The sequence below is a fragment of the Psammomys obesus genome, unplaced genomic scaffold, assembly GCF_907164565.1.
Source record: "Psammomys obesus unplaced genomic scaffold, mPsaObe1.curated_primary_1811, whole genome shotgun sequence".
NCBI classification, from domain to species: domain Eukaryota; kingdom Metazoa; phylum Chordata; class Mammalia; order Rodentia; family Muridae; genus Psammomys; species Psammomys obesus.
In genome coordinates this window covers 4,810,458-4,820,138 of record NW_026590677.1, presented here as the reverse complement: position 1 = coordinate 4,820,138, position 9,681 = coordinate 4,810,458, and positions in this window count along the sequence as shown.

The window sequence follows — 9,681 nt, the reverse complement described above, 5'->3', positions numbered from 1 at the left end:
GATTTCTTTCTTCAAAGATTTGAAGTTTTTCTCAAACAGGTCTTTCACTTGCTTGGTTAGAGTCACACCAAGGTACTTTATGTTATTAGTGGCTATTGTGAAGGGTGTTGTTCCCTAATTTCTTTCTCAGCCTTTTTGTCTTTGGTATACAAGAGGGCTTCTGATTTTTTTGAGTTGATTTTGTATCCTGCCACTTTGCTGAAGGTGTTTATCAGCTGAAGAAGTTCTCTGGTTGAATCTTTGGGGTCGCTCATGTATACTATCATATCATCTGCAAATAGTGACACTTTGACCTCTTCCTTTCCGATTTGTATCCCCTTGATCTCCTTTAGTTGTCTTATTGCTCTGGCTAGGACTTCAAGTACAATGTTAAAAAGATATGGAGAGAGTGGGCAGCCTTGTCTTGTCCCTGATTTCAGTGGGATTGATTTAAGTTTCTCTCCATTGAGTTTGATGTTGGCTATAGGCTTGCTGTATATTGCCTTTACTATCTTTAGGTATGTGCCTTGTATCCCTGATCTCTCCAAGACTTTAAACATAAATGGGTGTTGGACTTTGTCAAATGCTTTTTCAGCATCTAAGGAGATGATCATGTGGTTTTTCTCCTTCATTTTGTTTATGTGGTGGATTACATTGATGCATTTCCGTATGTTGAACCACCCTTGCATGCCTGGGATGAAGCCTACTTGGTCTTGGTGGATGATATCTTTGATGTGTTCTTGGATTCGGTTTGCAAGTATTTTATTGAGTATTTTTGCATCAATGTTCATAAGAGAGATAGGTCTGAAGTTTTCTTTTTTTGTTGGATCTTTGTGTGGTTTAGGTATCAAAGTGACTGTGGCTTCATAGAATGAGTTTGGTAGTGTTCCTTCTGTTTCTATTTTATGGAATAGTTTGAGGAGAATTGGTGTTAGTACTTCTTTGAAGGTCTTGTAGAATTCTGCACTGAAGCCATCTGGTCCAGGGCTTTTTTTGGAGGGGAGACTGTTAATAACTGCTTCAATTTCCTTGGGAGATATAGGACTATTCAGTCTTTCTACCTGATCTTGACTTAATTTTGGTAGATGGAATCTGTCAAGAAAGTTATCCATTTCATTTAGATTTTTCAAATTTTGTGCCATATAGGCTTTTGTAGTATGACCTAATAATTGTTTGGATTTCCTCAGTGTCTGTAGTTATGTCCCCATTTTCCTTTCTGATTTTGCTGATTTGTATGGTTTCTCTCTGCTTTTTAGTTAGTTTGGCTAAGGGTTTGTCTATCTTGTTGATTTTCTCAAAGAACCAGATTTTTGTTTCATTGATTCTTTGGATAATTTTATTTGTTTCTAATTGATTGATTTCTGCCCTTAGTTTGATTATTTCCAGCCGTCTGCTCCTCTTGGGTGTATCTGCTTCTTTTTTTTCTAGGGTTTTCAGTTGGGCCATTAAGTTGTTTGTATGTGATGTTACAGATTTCTTCTTGTAGGCACTTAGTGCTATAAATTTTCCTCTGAGCACTGCTTTCAATGTGTCCCATAAATTTGGGTATGTTGTGCCTTCATTTTCATTGAATTCTAGAAAGTCTTTAATTTCTTTCTTTATTTCTTCCTTGACCCAGCTGTCATTGAGTAGTAAGTTGTTCAGTTTCCATGTGCGTGTCGGCTTTTTGTGGTTTCTGTTGTTGTTGATGTCCAGCTTTAGTCCATGGTGGTCAGATAGTATACAAGGGATTATTTCAATCCTTTTGTATCTGTTGAGGCTTGCTTTGTGACCAACTATATGGTCTATTTTGGAGAAGGTTCCATGTGGTGCTGAAAAGAAGGTGTACTCTTTTGAGTTTGGGTGAAAAGATCTGTAGACATCTATTAGGACTATTTGATTTAGGGATTCTGTGAGTGCTTTTATTTCCCTATTTGGTGTCTGTCTGGTTGATCTGTCCCTTGATGAGAGTGGGGTGTTGAAGTCTCCCACTATTAAGGTATTAGGATCAATGTATGATTTAAGCTTTAATATTGTTTCATTTACGAATGTAGGTACTCTTGTATTTGGGGCATAGATATTCAAAATTGTGATGTCCTCTTGTTGGATTTTTCCTTTGATGAGAATATAGTGGCCCTCCTTATCTTTTTTGATTAACTTGGGTTGAAAGTCTATTTTATTAGATATTAGGATGGCTACTCCAGCTTGTTTTCTGGAACCATTTGCTTGAAAAACATTTTTCCAGCCCTTTACTCTGAGGTAGTGTTTATCTTTGTTGCATAGGTGTGTTTCTTGAATGCAACAGAATGTTGGGTCCTGTTTCTGTAACCATTCTGTTAGCCTGTGTCTTTTTATTGGTGAGTTGAGTCCATTAATATTGATAGATAATATTGACCAATGCATGTTAGTTCCTTTTGTAATGGAGTCGATGATCTTACCTTATTTCATTGCTTGTTTTCTTTTCATTTTTGTTGGGATATTATCTGTATGCCCTGTTTTCTTGGGTGAATTCGTTTTTGTTGGATTGGAGTTTTCCTTCTAGTATCTTCTGTAGGGTTGGTTTGCTGTATAGATATTGCGTAAATTTAGTTTTGTCATGGAATATTTTGTTTTCTCCATCTATGTTGATTGAAAGCTTTGCAGGGTATAGTAGTCTGGGTTGACATTTGTGATCTCTTAGAGTCTCCATGATGCTTGCCCAGGCCCTTCTGGCTTTCATAGTTTCTGATGAGAAGTCTGGTGTGATTCTGATAGGTTTACCTTCATATTTTACTTGGCCTTTTTCCCTTGCTGCTTTTAATATCTTTTCCTTGTTCTGTAGATTTAGTGTTTTGACTATGATGTGACGTGATGTGTTTCTTTTCTGGTCTAGTCTATTTGGTGTTCTGTAGGCCTCTTGTATATTTATGGACATCTCTTTCTTTAAGTTGGGAAATTTTTCTTCTATGATTTTTTTGAAAATATTTTCTGGACCTTGGAGCCTGGAGTCTTCTTTTTCATCAATTCCTATTATTCTTAGATTTTGTCTTTTCATAGCATCCTTGATTTCTTGGATATTTTGTGATTGGAATTTTTCTGATTTTACTTTTTCTTTGAGAGAAGTATCAATTTCTGCAAGTGTGTCTTCAGCTCCAGAGATTCTCTCTTCCATCTCTTGTATTCTGTTGGTGATGTTTACTTTTGTGGTTCCTGATCTTTTCTCCAAGTTCTCCAGCTCAAGAGTTTTCTCATTTTGTGTTTTCTTTATTGATTCTAATTCTGTTTTCATGCCTTGCACCATTTCTTTTATGTGTTTGAATTTGGATTCCTGTCTCTCTACGATGGACTCTATTTCTTTGTTCATTTCCTTTTTGTATGCCACTAATTTTTTCTCTACTTGTGCCTCTATTTGTTTAGCTATGTTTGCCTGTGTTTCTTTAAGGGTTTTGTCTATTTCTTCTTTCTTTACCTCCAATTGACTGGCCAACTCTTTGAAAGATTTGTTCATTTCCTCCTTATGAGCCTCAAATAATTGAGCAAGCGTGGCTTTAAGGTCATTTTCCTGTGCTTCTGATGAATTGGAGTATCCATCGATTTTGGGGTTTGCTGATGAAGTCATGATGTCCTGATTTATGTTGGAAGTGTTCTTTCGCCTACCCCTGGCCATTGGCTTATCTGAGACCTTCCCTGTTTGTTTTTGGATTCTGCCGATCAGACTGGTACTGTCTCTCTCTCGAGTCTGGAGAATTCTTCAGGAAGTTGAGAGAGGTCCCGTGTCCTTAGCGTATGCTGAGGACTAGCTGTACCTGTGGGAGGAAAGTACGCAGGCACAAACAGAGGCAAATGCAAGCGTGCGTGCGTGTGTATATGTGTGTGTGTGTTTAAGTGGGTGTGGGCGTGTGTCTCGAGGGACAGAGTGATGGCTAATGTTGAACCCTTGAGTGTGTGGGAGGGGCTCTGCAATGTATATGTCGCAGGCGCTAGTGATGATCGCAGCGCAATTTCTGGCATTAACTGCCTTAATTCCTCAATTAGACCCACAGAGCAGAACTTCAATATTCCAAGTGCCCCTCTGTTTCCCAAAGTGGGTATATGGGTGGGAGGAGGTTCGATGCCTGGCTTCTGTTTTAGAAGAACCCAGGATCAGTGGAGCTGCAGATTCTCAAGAGTGCACTCACTTACAGGCAGGACACTTGGCAGAGATTGGCGTATCTGGGCTCTCTGTTCTCTGGTTTGGCCCTGCTTCTTTGATGTGCTCCGCCAGTTCCGTGCTGCTGTCACTGCCAGGTTATGAGGTCTTGCTGCAGCTGGAGATTTCAGGGTGGTCACGTCAGTGGGAATCGGGGTAACCAGCCTTTCTGTTCTCTGGTTTGGCCCTGGTTAGTCTTAAACTGGAGGGCTGATGTGCCCCGCCAGCTCAGTGCTGCTCCGCCGCCAGGTTAGAAAGTCCCGCTGTAACTGGAGACTGGGTTGCTAGTCCAGATGCTTTCTGGGAAGTCCTGGGGTCTCTTTACTGTGCTCTCCAAGCTTCGGAGGCCCAGCGCCTGGTGTGTCTAGCTTGTATGGCGTTTCTGTCTGGTTTTGGTGAGTATATAGCGTATTCTCTGTCACTGTGGGATTGGGCGGGCCGTACCGTCAGTGATGGCGCTCCTGTGGAGCTAATATGGCGTCTAGCAGACTCGGGGCCCTGGGAGGATGGTGCAGCTGCCGCGCGTGAATCTGGGGCTCCGAGACACAGTACTGCTGGCCTTTGCCGATAAAGGGCTTGGGGCTCCGCCTCCGTGGCTGCAGGCCCCAGGCAGTTAGGTCTGCTCTGTGAAAAGCGAGTCCGCTGTGCCGAGGAGGAGGGAGGTCTGGGGGAGGGGAGTGCTGAGAGATTAAAGGATCGTTTCTCACCTTCCCCAAACAAGTCCCTGGGTGACCCGAGACCAAGGTTTTCACCTCCTGCGATGTTCCCTGTTGTTTAGAAAGTCTCTCCGTTGTTTCCCTGGCTTCAGAAGTTCTTCCACTCATCAACTCAGAACTTTATCTCTTCCACAGCTTGGAAACTGTGTGTGCTAGTCGCCATCTTGGCTCCGCCCCCCGATATGATTTATTTTTATATTTTACAATGAGAGTATAGTGTCATATCTGCAAGATAGCAGGGCATCTTTAATAGTCTCAAGTTTGACCAGTCATTGGTTGGTCATTCCCTCAGTCACTACTCCATCTTTACGCCTACACTTCCAGACAAAACAAATTTTAAATATTTGCAGGTTTTGTGGTTGGCTTGGTGTCCCCTTCCTTCCACTGTAATTTTCACCTGGCTACAGGTGGTAGCATCTTCAGGGTACATATTCATCCCTGCTAGGAGTCTCAGCTTGGGTCATTTCCCATAGATTCCTGGGAACCTCCCTTGTCCCAGAGATGCCACTCTACCAATTTCTTTTCTCCCTTACTATCCTTATGCCACATCCCCCCTCTCTCCACACCTGATCACTACCCCCGTTACTCTCCCAAATCCATTTTTTCACACTGCAATTATGGATTCTAACTCAATAAAATAAAAAGCCAAAATAAGTAACTTTTTAAAATAAGTTGCTTTTGGTCAAGAGATTTTTATTACAACAACAAGAAAGTTATTTTATTTTCATCAATATGGCCTCTTTAAGGGAGGCATTTCAAAATAGAAAAGCCCAATGTGAGTTAATCTATTATAGCAACATATTATGTGATTTCCCTTCTACCTCTTTTAAAAAGGATAGAGCTGTGTGAAGATACAGAAGGGAAAGGGGAAAGAGGGTGCAGTAAGGGGTTTCAGAAAGTCCTCATGTTACAAGCTTTTTCTGACATCTAAAAGCTACATCCCTACTTTAACTATAGTGCCAATTACACTGAATCATTTTAACTTGTCAGTACTCTACTTCCTTTGAATATATTTCCTATATTCTCAATTAGCTGTTAATAAAGACATTCAATCCCATCTGTTAGTAGCAAAAAGTTCTGTATGCTGCAATGCTTTCTTACAAATTAGAAATTGATCAACAATAAATACAATACAATTACTTTGAAAACTAGTTTAAAGAACAACATTTAGTTTAATTTTAGATAAGTGTATATAAAAACTTGCTGGATAAAGGCAGTATGAGCATATTTTTTTCTTTTTCCTCTTGTTTTTCTTTTCTTTTTTTTTTTTTTTTACTTTTTAGTGATGATCACTGTGGGGCCAGGAATGCTGTGAGACTGGGAAGCCAGTCTGGAGCAGGAATGAGATAGAGATGTATCCCAACCCCAAAAATATCATCCTGAAAACAGTAGGAATAGGAATACTTCCTCCCTGCTCTGAGCCTGTATGTCCAAGTAAATGCAAGTCTTACCTCCTTTGCAGCCATTTAGGTAGTCATGTAGTCTGGTGGCCAAGTTATTGGTTATACTTCTTCTCATGCTTATAAGGATGTGTTCAGGGAATTCCTCTTCATGTAAATGAAACATTTCCAGCACATTAGCCCCAGCCAATGATGTTCACTCACCACCCCCCGCCCCCCAAAAAAAACCCTACCCACTCCCCAATATTTATACAGCCTTTTCCCATACCCCCAGTAAAAAGAGCTGTTTCACTGAAAACTGTTTCAGAGGAAGACTGTTTCTCCTGCACTTAAGATCCTGACTAACCCACCCCACCTCTCCTTAGCATCACTCCCTCCAGTTCAGCCTGGTGCTTAATGGTACGTGGATAACCCAAAGGAAAAAGCAGACCTGGAGTGTCAGTGCACTAAAAGAAGAAAGAAGTGAAATACCTTTGCCTTTAAATACAGCAAGGGTTTTGTTCCTTATTCTGCTAATTACTATTAACTTTAAAAATATGACCTTTTACCAAAGCTTCCTAAAATGCGTAATCACAAGATATGTGATGTTAAATACTCAACATATACAATTAAATTTATGGAATATTAACATGCAATATTTTTCTTCCTTAGTAATTAGTCTCTGTTAACATTATTTCTTTTATAATTATCTGTTATGTTTACCTCTTTCTTTTCAAATAATTTGTGAAATATAGCTGAAAAAATTCTTATTTTATGTATCTATAGAACAAATAATAACAAATCTGCCCTTGTAATGTCAAAAGAGAAAGCCACAAGGCACATTTCTTCATATCTATAATGACAAGGGAGCTATTACAGAGGTCTAAAGGCAGTATCGTTTTAATACAAATTTTATTCAAGTTTCTTACTATTTCACTGTCCTTGGATAAGATACATGGTCTACTTAATAAGTATGCTTTTGTTTTCAGTTTTAAAAGGAATAACAAATTTTATAAAATCAAATTAGGGCATTGAGAATTATTCATCTTTAAAGAATATTTTAGCTCTAAAAACAAGACTAAAGAAAATGTACATGTTATATTTATCTTTGAGTATGTATTTTGTATTGCTCTGTTGTATTACCTCAAGATAAATGATTGTTTATATTTATACTAGTGTAATAAAATAACCTAATACTTTACCTCCGATAAACATGCAGTTTTTTACATTCCATATATCTTATTACCTTTATACATAATTATTTTCCATGTATAATTACAAAGTAGCAGAATACACTTTATTATGCCTTACCTTGTATATATATATTTCATTGTTTGCTATTATTATTTTTTTTTGTTATCAAAGACACAGGGAGTGGTAATAGATGTTAAAATGCCTAAGTCGAGATTGGAATTTTGAAGAAATGATTTTGTAGATGACTTTGTAATGTATATGATTTTGTAATGACAATTATTGTAAATTTTTAAAAAAAGTTCATTAATATATCTTAATTTTGTAAATGGTATGTTTGAATATCCTCATGAACAGCTGTATATAAAGCCAATATTCATCAAAAAGTTGAATTATTATCAGGCAGGATAGCTTGGTGGTTAAGACACAGTGGTACATCTCTTTTTGAAGGCCACATTTCCTAAGTTTCCCAACAAGTTCTACCTACTTGGGACCAAACATACAAATGTATGAGCCAGTGATGTACATTCTCATTCAATTCACCAAAGGTATGTTTATCTTACTGTATGCCAGCTACCATGAAAAGATTAAGTAAAAAGGAGAGCAAATGTCCAGGTTGTATACTTGAACATATTTTGGATATATGTGTAGAAGTGATATAGCTCAATCTTGAGGCAGCACTTTTCCTAATTTCCTGAGAAAGGGCTAGATTGATTTACAAAGTGGATAAATTTACATTCCTACCAGCAATGGAAGAGGGTTCCCCTTTCTCCACATCCTCTCCAACATATGTTGTCACTTGAATTTTTGATCTTAGCCAAACTGATTGGTATAAGGTGAAATCTCATCATTGTTTTGATTTGCATTTCCCTAATGACTAAGGACGTTGAGCTCACTACCCCATTTTTTAAATTAGATTACTTAATTTACTGCTTTTAACTTCATGAGTTATTTAATTATACTGGATATTTGCCCTCTGTCAGATAGAGGGTTGGTGAAGATCCTTTCCCCATCTGTAGGCTGTCCTTTCATTCTGAGGACAGTGTCCTTTGCTTTACAGATGCTTTTCAGTTTCATGAGGTCCCGTTTATTGATTGTTGCTCTTAGAGCCTGTGCTGTTGATGTTCTGTTCAGGAAGTTATCTCCTGTAACAATGAGTTCTAGGGTCTCCCCACTTTTTCTTCTAACTGATTTAACGTGTCTAGTTTTATGTTGAGGTCTTTGATCCACTCGGACTTTAGTTTTGTGCAGAGTGATAAGTATGGATCTATTTGCATTTTTCTACATGTAGATATCCATTTAGACCAGCACCATTTGTTGAAGATGCTATCTTTTTTCCATTGTATGGTTTTGGCATCTTTGTCAAAGATCAGGTGTCCATAAGTGTGTGGGTTTATTTCTGGGTCTTCTATTCGGTTCTATTGATCCACCCTTCTGATTCTCTTGCAGTAACATGCAGTTTTTATTATTATTGCTTTATAGTACAGCTTAAGATCAGGGATGGAGATAACTCCAGATGATCTTTTATTGTGGGGGATTGTTTTAGCAATTCTGTTTTTTTTTTTTTTTTTTTTTTTTTGCTTGTTTTTCCAAATGAAATTGAGAATTGTTCTTTTGAGTTCTGTAAAGATTTGTCTTGGTATTTTGATGGGAATTGCATTGAATCTGTAAATTGCTTTTGGAAGGGTGGCCATTTTCACTATGTTAAATCTTACCGATCCATGAGCATGAGAGATCTTTTTATCTTCTGATATCTTCTTCACTTTCTTTCTTCAGATAAATACTTGAAATACTTGAGGTTTTTTTTTTTTTTTTTTTTTTTTTTTTTTTTTTTTTTTTTTTTTTTTCAAACAGGTCTTTCACTTGCTTGGTTAAAGTTACATCAAGATACTTTATGTTATTAGTGGCTATCGAAAAGAGTGTTGTTTCAGTGGGATTGATTGAAGTTCCTCTCCTTTTAGTTTGATATTGCCTATACGCTTGCTGTATATGTATTTACTATGTTTAGGCACGTGCCTTGTTGCCCTGATCTCTCCAAGACTTTAAGTATGAACGGTTATGGGATTTTGGCAAATGCTTTTTCAGCATCTAAGATGATCTTTTTTTTTTTTTTTTTTTTTCTGTTGGTTTACGTGGTGGATCACATTGATTGATTTCTGTATATTGAACCACGCCTACATGCCTGAGATGAAACCTACTTGGTCATGGCGCATGATACCTTTTATGTGTTCTTTGATTCAGTTTGTGAGTATTTTATTGAATATTTTTC